This window comes from Gopherus flavomarginatus, chromosome 25, assembly GCF_025201925.1.
Source record: "Gopherus flavomarginatus isolate rGopFla2 chromosome 25, rGopFla2.mat.asm, whole genome shotgun sequence".
Lineage (NCBI taxonomy): Eukaryota > Metazoa > Chordata > Testudines > Testudinidae > Gopherus > Gopherus flavomarginatus.
This window is the reverse complement of record NC_066641.1, coordinates 8,636,681-8,646,060: the sequence shown is the minus strand read 5'-3', so window position 1 is coordinate 8,646,060 and position 9,380 is coordinate 8,636,681.

Genomic DNA, 9,380 nt, shown 5'->3' with positions numbered 1-9,380 from the left:
AATCGAATCCCTCCAAGCCTAGCGACATGCTATCGGTCAAATGGAAGTTAGGACCTTGATTTAAAACTCCTCCATGTCGTGGGAATGGGAATTCCCAGTGGGAATTACTGGGTGAGATTCTCTGGCTTGTTATGCAGAAGGTGAGATTAGATAATGGCCCCATCGATAAATAGCTCTAGCTGGGATCAGAAGTACTTTCCCCTGCTTTGTAGTCCAGTTCTGACTATCTGTATGGCAGTAACACCCAGGAGCCCGAGTCATGGTTCAGGTGCTCCCTGCGCTTGGCGCTGTACAGCCACAGAACAAAGACATGCTCCCTGCTCCAGAGCTCGAACGATCCAAGGATAAGACTAGAGACAGCAGGTGGGTGCAGACAGATGGAGTGGGGTGCAAGGGGGGGGACAGTTCAGAAAGTCAGAAATTCTCATGGGACAGCAGGACTTCTGTTTGCTAACCCAGGGGCTGTCATGATGTGTGTGGCCAGTAGTTACAAGACTGCGGCATGTGTAGCCACATGTGTGCACAGCAAAAAAAACACCATCCGGCACATTACATCTTTTGACCAGCAAGGCAGTAAAAAAATCATCCAGCCGGGCCAGTTAAAAATTGGTCAAGTGGCAACCCTCTATGTAACTATGGGAGGAGGGATAGCTCAGTGATTTGAGCACTGACCTGCTAAACCCAGGGTTGGGAGTTCAGCCCTTGAGGGGGCTACTTAGGGATCTGGGGGAAAATCAGAAATTAGTCCTGCTAGTGAAGGCAGGAGGTTGGACTCGAGTCCCTTTCAGTTCTATGAGATAGGTGTATGTCTCCATATATTTATTTATATGATATACAGATGCCAAGGGGCAGCTCATTGTAACGCCAGATGCCAAGCTGGTGGCACTAAGACACAATCCATTCATAGGGATCCACTCTCAGAACAATGAGTCTGCTATAGGGAATGGTCAGTGCAGGGAACTGGACTTCCCTGTTTGGTCCTGGGTTGGGGGAGTAGGGTCCCACCTCCCAGCTAAATCACCTGACTGAGGTTCTGAAGCTGACCAGTGACATCACATGACAGAGGGGAATGAAACTTTATTTAAGGGCAGGTTCTGCTCCCCTGCCTCTCAATGTCCAACCATCAGCCAACGAGAGAAGCAGGACTGCAGGAAAGTCTTCCAGTGACCTGAACTCTGCAGAAGGGGTGAGTAGTTTCTCCCTCAGGGGCCTTTGATGTTTTACCTAAAGATCTGTAACTCCTGGGTACTCTTTGAGAGGCAATGTGCCTGTGGGTTTAGGGACCTGGTGTTCCTTACCTGGCTTGCTGTGGGGTCACCAAAGAGTTAAGCTGTTAACCAGAGCAGTGATGCTGGGGGAAGCATGCAGAAGTGACTGGGGGGCTTGGGAGGTCAGAACACGGGTTTCAGGGCCTAGGGCAGTCAGTCAAGGAAAGGGGGCAGACAGGTGATCTGCCCTCTGGAAACATGCCTTAGAGGCTCCCAGTTACAATGTTTGGAGCTGCTCAGACCCAGCTGGCTTGGAAGCACGTGAGCTCCAAGGTGGATCCAATTTCAACAGGCTGGTGGCTGTCCGCTCGAGGAACTCAGCCCGGTCTGTAACACACGGACTGGGTGCACAGCGCTGAGAGGGGGTGGGGAGCTGAGAACGTGCATGCTCACTGCCTGGCACAGACCTACAATGCAGAGACCAGGGTGAGGGGCTGGGAATGGGCATACTTACTATCTGGCACAGAGCTACAATGCAGAGACTGGGGTGGGGAGCTGAGAACGTGCATGCTTGTTGCCTGGCACAGAGCTAAAATGCAGAGACCAGGGTAAGGGGCTGGAAATGGACATGGTCACTGCCTGGCACAGAGCTACAATGCAGAGATGGGGGTGGGGAGCTGAGAACGTGCATGCTCGTTGCCTGGCACAGACCTACAATGCAGAGACCAGGGTGGGGAGCTGAGAACGTGTATACTTGTTGCATGGCACAGACCTACAATGCAGAGACCAGGGTGAGGGGCTGGGAATGGGCATGTTCACTGCCTGGCACAGAGCTACAGTGCAGAGACGGGGTGGGGCACAGTACACAGCACTGGATTGTAGCTGACAGCTGAGAACAGGTACCTTACAAGCATGCACCAAGCACATGGTGCTGAGACAAGAGGGAGGAGAGGAGCCTGGGCAAATTCAGTGCATGGCACAAGCCCACAGGGGCTGTACTCATGGCCAGGGGAGGGGAGAAAGAGTCCACCCCCTGAGACGGCCAGAGAAGTCCAAGCTTCTCAGAACTATCCTCAGCCACACAAAGTGTCAGGGAACAATCTCTCATGGAGATGAATGGGCCACTTCACGCCGTTGAGCCTCCAACGATACGTAGAGCCTTTCCCCTGTGCAACAGGCACAGATTTGGGATTGGGTCTCTGCATGTCCCCTCTTCTGCCACTGCCTGCTGCTGGGTGAGACCTGCCTCACCTGCGCTGTGGCCGGGGGGAGCCCAGGAGGGGAGCAGCCCAGGACCGGCACAGCAGTGGGGTTGCAGGTATTGTCCAGCATATGCATGAACTAAGACAGGCTTTCGCTGCTGCTTCCACCCAACGTCAAGCTGGAGCTTAAAGTGAAATAAACTGGGTGTGGAGCCGCGAATCCATGTGCCGAGACGTGTCCTGTAACCCAGGTTTGAAAGCAGCACAGGATGGATCCAGTGGCCCTGGAATACAAGCCTGACTCCCCGTAGGACAGAACACAGGTACCTGTGTCATTCATAAAACGGGAATGTAACGCCGCTTACCCCGGTGTCGTGACTGGGGTGGTCAAAGCAAGAACAACCCTCCTGGAGCCCTGTGCGAAGGACCAGCAGCCAGGTCCTCAGCTAATGGAAACCAGAAGAGCTCTATGATTTCACTGGTAATATGGCTGCTTTATACCAGCACGGCTCCAGCCCCATTGACTTCAATGGAGCAATGGTGATTTCACCAGCTGGGGATCTGGCCCAAGATTTCCCCCTGAATCCCTCTGTCCCTGCTGTGTAAAGGGATTTCTCAGCTCAGTAACTCTCCCACCAGCGACTCAGCTGCCAGACGCCCATGAGCAAGTCCCCATGGGCCAGAGCGGGTGGGATGCCAGCAGGAATCCCAGGCACTCATCTGCTTTTCTTGGGATCCTGCCTTCTGGCAAGTTTTGTGCCTGTGGCTTATGGGGAATCCCTGGAGGATGGGACAGGCCCTGCCAGGTTCGGGGCCAGTGGGACTGCGTCCCTCTGCCTGACTTTCGTGTGTTGCATGGGGAACCAGCTCCATCTAGTGTCCTCTTTGGTGCCAAACAAGCCACGAGGCCAGGGGTGGTCAACCTGAGAAGGAGCCAGAATTTACCAACGTACATTGCCAAAGAGCCACAGTAACATGTCAGTAGCCCCCCATCAGCTCCTCCCGCTCCCAGCGCCTCCCACCCACCCGGCAGCCCTACTGATCAGCGCCTCCCCCTCCCTCTCCGCACCTCCCGATCAGCTGTTTTGCAGTGTGCAGGAGGCTCTGGTGGGGGATGACCAAGGACACAGCAGGCTCGGGAGGGGGCGGGAAGGGGTGGGGAGGGGGCAGGGCCTGTGGCAGAGCCAGCGGTTGAGTGGTGAGCACCCCCTGGAGCACTGGAAAGTTGGTGCCTGTAACTCCAGCCCTGGAGTCGGTGCCTATACAAGGAGCCGCATATTAACTTCTGAAGAGCCGCACGTGGCTCTGGAGCCACCGGTTGGCCACCCTGGACTAGGCTAAAGGGACAGCTCAGCATCAGCCCCCTTCGCTGAGAGCTACCTGCTTGCGGGAGCGACGAGAGAGATGTGGGGGTGCCTCTCGGGACTAGCAGGAAAATGAACCCAGAACCTCACCTCCTAGCTCTGTGGCTTGGATCCACCCCAGCTCCGGGCCCCCGGGGCCTGCCAAATCAGACTGGGATTGTCCCACGGGCAGGCTGTTCTCATGGTCTGTGGCATACCCTGCTGGGGATGGGCTGGAAATAGCCTTTCTCGGCCTGTCTCACTGCTCCAGACCTAGGGCAGGGGCTGGGGGCTCAGAAGCAGCATGAGGACTTGATTGTCAAGAGGGCAGGGGGGGAGAGAGGGTATTTTAAACCGATCAGGGTGCCCAGGGAGTTGAGTTTGGTCTCAACATCCAGTCTGGGTTTTAATCTCATCAGAAGGCCTGGTTCTTCCACTGCTGTTAGAGCTGGGCCTGATGATTATTCCTTTATGGCAGTCGTGCCCCAAAGGCCCCAGCCGTTCTAGTCTCTCCTGCTCTGGTCGCATTCTTACAGTGGCGCCCATCTTTGTGGTATCTGAGTACCAGGATACTACGAAAATGGATGTCACTCCGAAAACCTGGATGAGAGAGGCAGGGGCCCCATCGTGCTAGGCTGGGGAAAGAGGCAGCCCCTATCTCAAAGAACTCCCGGTCTAAACGGACAAAGTGTGTGTGTGTGTGTGTGTGTGTGTGTGTGTGTGTGTGTGAGGGGCAGCTCCAGGCACCAGCTCACCAAGTGTGTGCCTGGGATGGCAAGCCACTGGGGGAGGGGAAGGGGACAGCCTGCCAGTCGCTGTGAGGGTGGCAGTCAGGCAGCCTTTGGCGGTGTGCCTGCAGGAGGTCTACCTGTCCTGCGGTTTCAGCAGCAATTCAGCGGCGGGTATGCTGAAGGCGCGGAACGGTGGGACCTCCCGCAGGCAAGTCGCCGAAAGGCACCTGACTGCCGTGCTTGGGGCGGCAAAATACATAGGGTGTGTGTGTGTGTGTGTGTGAGAGAGAGAGAGCGAATACAGCATATAAGCAAAGGGCTGATCGTGCAGGGTGCTGAGTGCCCTTTAGGCTCATAGCAATCAGTGGACTAGAGGATACTCGTGCATCATAGGCTAAGGCCCAGGGTAGTCAAGGGGCTGCTGGGCTGCTGACAAGTTAGCCCCAGTTCCCGCTCTCTCTGGATTTGCTTTATTGAAATCGCAAACACTTCGTTTTAGGGGTTTTGTATATTTTTAGAGGGGCAGTTTGGGGTAAAGGAAAAGGGAAAACAGCAGGGAAAGAGGCAGGAAACAAGAGTGAGACACACTGGGTGACTGAAATGACTGATGCAGACAGAAGAGGGAGAGAGTTCAGTGGCTGGAGGAATATAATGGGTAGAGCTCGTTTTAATTAAAAAAAATCAATAGGGTTTTTTTTGGGGGGGGAGGAGGTGAGAACTTTTTAAAAAACCATGAAAAATAGTCCATTCACAAAACATCTTGTGATTTAAAAAAAAAAAGATAATTTTCCATTCCTTGTTTTTCTTTTCTCTTAGTCATTCTTAGACAATAATTTTTTTCTTCTAAAACTAAAAGGAGAGTGGGGGTGAGAAGGGGGAAGCCCAAGAAAAGACGGGAAAAAAATAACTGAGAATTGTCTTGGAGGGAGACGAACTATTGGCCACTTTCAAACTCTGCAAAAGGAACATGGCAACATATCAAAACTTGCCCCAGAGTTTTTTACGCATTTTCCCATGAGCTCTAAGAGTGGGACAGTGACAACTCAAAGTTCACATTTCCCATCTGACATCCCCACAGAGAGCTTCAGGCTGTCTGAGACTTTATTTGTTTGCCAGAAGCTGGGAATGAGCAACAAGGGAAGGATCACTCGATGGTTGCTTGTTCTGTTCATTCCCTCTGGGGCATCTGGCATTGGCCACTGTTAGAAGACAGGATACTGGGCTAGATGGACCTTTGGTCTGACCCAGAAGGGCCATTCTTATGTTCTTAAATTAATCCACTACTGTACTGTCTTTAGGAAGCTATGGTGGATTTATCTGTAGGAAGCCACAGCAGCCACTAGGTGACGGTAAAAAGAATGCTTTGCACTTCGATAAATCGTCTAAGGATCTGAAAGACTGTATTGGAGAGGCTAATCCTCCAGCTGTCCCTATGCAGTGAGTTAGGATTTTACAGATGGGGCGGCACAGAGAGGGGAAGTGGCTTGCTCAGGGTAACACAGCAAGTTAGCAGCAAAGCAGGGATTAGAAGCCTGGAGTCCTGACTCCTGGTTCAGTGATTCAATCCCAAAATTATCCTTCCTCAACCACAGAGAGCAAAGGAGAGAGGATTAAAAAGGCGAGGAAGGATGGAGCCGATAACAAAGGGTCAAGAAAAGTCTCTTAGTGGCAGTGTTGGAGGGGAGAGAAAGTTAAAGGGAAATTGTCAGGTTGATGTGTTATTTAATCGAGGCAGCGTGGCCTAGTGAATAAAGCAGGAGACTGGCCATCCGGGTTCTAATCCTGGCTCTGCCACTAGTCTACTAGGCGACCTTTGGCAAGTCACTTCACCTCCCTGTGCATCTGTAAACCCGGGATAAGGATACTGCCCACCTTCGTAAAGCACATTGATATCTACCGAGGAAATGCACTCCATAAAAGGCAGGCAGTATTCTTGTTAATTACATTTATTTGTATTGCAGTAGCACATCCTGGCCTTATGCAGGATCAGGGATCCCTTTGCATCAGGTGTAGCACAAACACACAGGGAGGCGCAGTTCCTACCTTGAGGATCAGTCCATTTAATTTTAAGGGATGTTTGGTGAAAAACCATCCTTAAGAACAGCTCGAAATGTTTCCATGATTCTCATAAAATCCGTTTGGATCTAAACATCCTCCTCCTTCCTCCCACTCCCCACCCTTGATGGTGCAGGGAGACAGACCACCTTGAGTCCAAGTAGGAGAAGCGGGAAATGAAACTGACCAGAAATGGAAAGTGAAACTGATCATCCTGCTTTATATTCCTCAGTGGAACCAAGTGACAACCAGAAAACAAACAAGCCTCAATATTGTAACTGACACTTAAACCCACCGCCAAGTGTCACTTGATAACTGTGCAACGAAGGACCCTTCTGCTCAGACTAGATTTATATCTTGACTCGGTTTCTCCCTTTTCCACATTCATTCAGATCAGAGGCCTGGGTCACCTGTAAGAGCTACCAGGAGCCACTTCCAGGTGAGATTGGCCAAACTAGTAGGAAACTTACTGTAGTCCTGGTTGTCTTAGAGGAAATTACTCAAGCTGAGACCGGCTCAGCACCGCTCCGGATGGCTTGGCTGGAGTGGGGGAGAACTCTGTGGGGACCAGCTAAACACCTTCCTCCTTGGCCAGGGGGCTGCTCCTTCCTGACTTGGCATGGGAGAGCTGCAAGGATCAGCTGTGAGAACACTTAGGACGAACATGCAGTGTAGACCAGGTCAGGTTGCCTCTGCTAACTCTTTGATCTTCTTTGATCAACAGAGATCTCCGAGCCGGTGACTGTCCCAGTTGCTTATGCGGTTTGTCCCATGAAGTTATTGTCTCCAGCCATGCCAAAAGGCTGCATTGTTGTAAATGCTTCTTGCTAAGACTTCCTGCCTCTGGGATGCAGCCTCCTTCGCTGAGGGACGCCTTGGCCAAGAGATGACGTCAGCGGGGAAGGAGAGCAGGATGTGCTCTGGGGATTTGCTGTGCAGTTAATAGATCCTCAACATGGACTGGGGCACAGAATGTCCTGCGTTGCGGGATAGGCTTCCTGGAGCCAGCTGGGGTCACAAGGAGGTAGAGGATGCTGTGAACACTGTGCTCTGTAGTGACCCAGAACAGGGAATCAGACCTGAAATCTTTGGGGCGAGGTGCTGTTTCAGCCTGGCTTATGAGCCCTGCAGCTCGCAGGACAATGAGTTTATTACAGGGATCTTCACAATACCAGGATGCAAATATGATTGTGGTTGGGACTGGATCCCAGGCCAGGCCCCTTTCTAGTTGCAACATAACTTAGTCTCCTGGATCAGCTGCAGTGCAGAGCGATGGTAATTTTCAGCTTGGCTGACCCTCCCCTCTGGGAAGGGGCTGTCTCTGGGCTTCCCCTCTGCCCTTCACAGACCCCCTCGCCCTTCCCAAGCAGGATCCAGGATGCCCGTGGAACAATAGCGTATGTGTGGTGAGCCTGCCGTGGGCTGGGTCCCCACCCTGCAGCTCTCAGTGTCCCGGAGCTGGTGGATTTACAAGGCTTTCCCGACGCTCGGCTCTTTGTGTGGCTGGCTGGTCCTAGGACCAGCAATGTAACTACTCCTGCAGGAGGGAACCCAGCCATTGTCTCGAGGCTTCTGCAGCCAGCCTCATCCTCAGCCTTGGAGCTGCGAGTTCCTGGGCCATTCGCTATGCAGAAATCACAGCCCAGGGGGAGGGAGAAGGGGGAAGGGTAAAGGTGGCTTTTAAATCCAGGAGTGCCCCCTGGATGCTGAGCTGCTCCAAAGTTGGTTGTAGATTTGGAGGCCGGAAGAGACCACCAGATAGTCTAATCTGACCTGTGTCTCACAGGCCTAGGGTGACCAGACAGCAAGTGTGAAAAATCAGGACAGGGGGTGGGGAGTAATAGGAGCCCATATAAGAAAAAGCCCCAAAATTGGGACTATCCCTATAAAATCAGAACATTTGGTCACCCTACACAGGCCACCCGGAAATACTAAATCCAACAACCCTTTGTGTAAGTTAGACCCGCCCCAAGGCTGCTCTAATTTACAAAGGTCTTGGCCAGCTCTGCGGCCGAGGGAGCTCCAGCCATTCCCTCTCTTGCCAAGGGCATCAGTGCAGGGCTGAGTATCTGATGCCAGGCCTGCTCTGCACTGGGGAGTTCCCGAGAGCCGCTCCACCCCCGCGATGCCCTCTATCTGCTGCAGAAGCAGTACACGCTCTCCGGCAGCCAGCAGGGAGCAACTCTCGCAGCATTTGGGCCTGATCCTGCAGCCTTCACCTGTACGAGTAGCATCACTGGATTTGATAGCTTCCGGGGGGTCGGGGCTGCAGGAGTGGGTCTGTCCCAGCTTGTCACACCAGGCTCATCAGTAATAAGCCGGCAGCTACAGGGCATGGCTGGGTCTCTGCTTAAACAAAGCTGGGGCCAAACAGGCACGGAGAGGCTGGACATCGCAAAGGCAAGTACCTTCAGGCCGGGCCTGGGTCCCTTTCTGCCCCTAGGCTTGGCTGAATGCCCCTTCCTCATCCCTGCCCTGTCACTCGAGCTCCGTCCCACCAGAGCTTGCCCAGTACCTGGTGGCATCAGGTGGGAGGGGCAGTTGCACAGCCTCCTCCCGGGTGGGATGGGAGTGGGCCTTCTTATCGACCCATCGCATTCCTGACGTTCCTCCCTGGGCAGGGGAAGGGAGGCTCCAGCTTCGGGTGTATTTTTAAAGGCACTTTAATATCCTGTGGTGTCTGGCAGTGGCTCCCCCGCCCCATAAGGCCATGCCCACAGCCCTCCCCAGTGCACAAGCGCCGCTCTGGAAGGCAAGCCCTGTGGCCAAGACCTGTAATGATTTGGGGGTTACTGCGCTTGGGGGAGGGGAGCTGGAGAGAGGTCTCGTCTTTGAGATGCT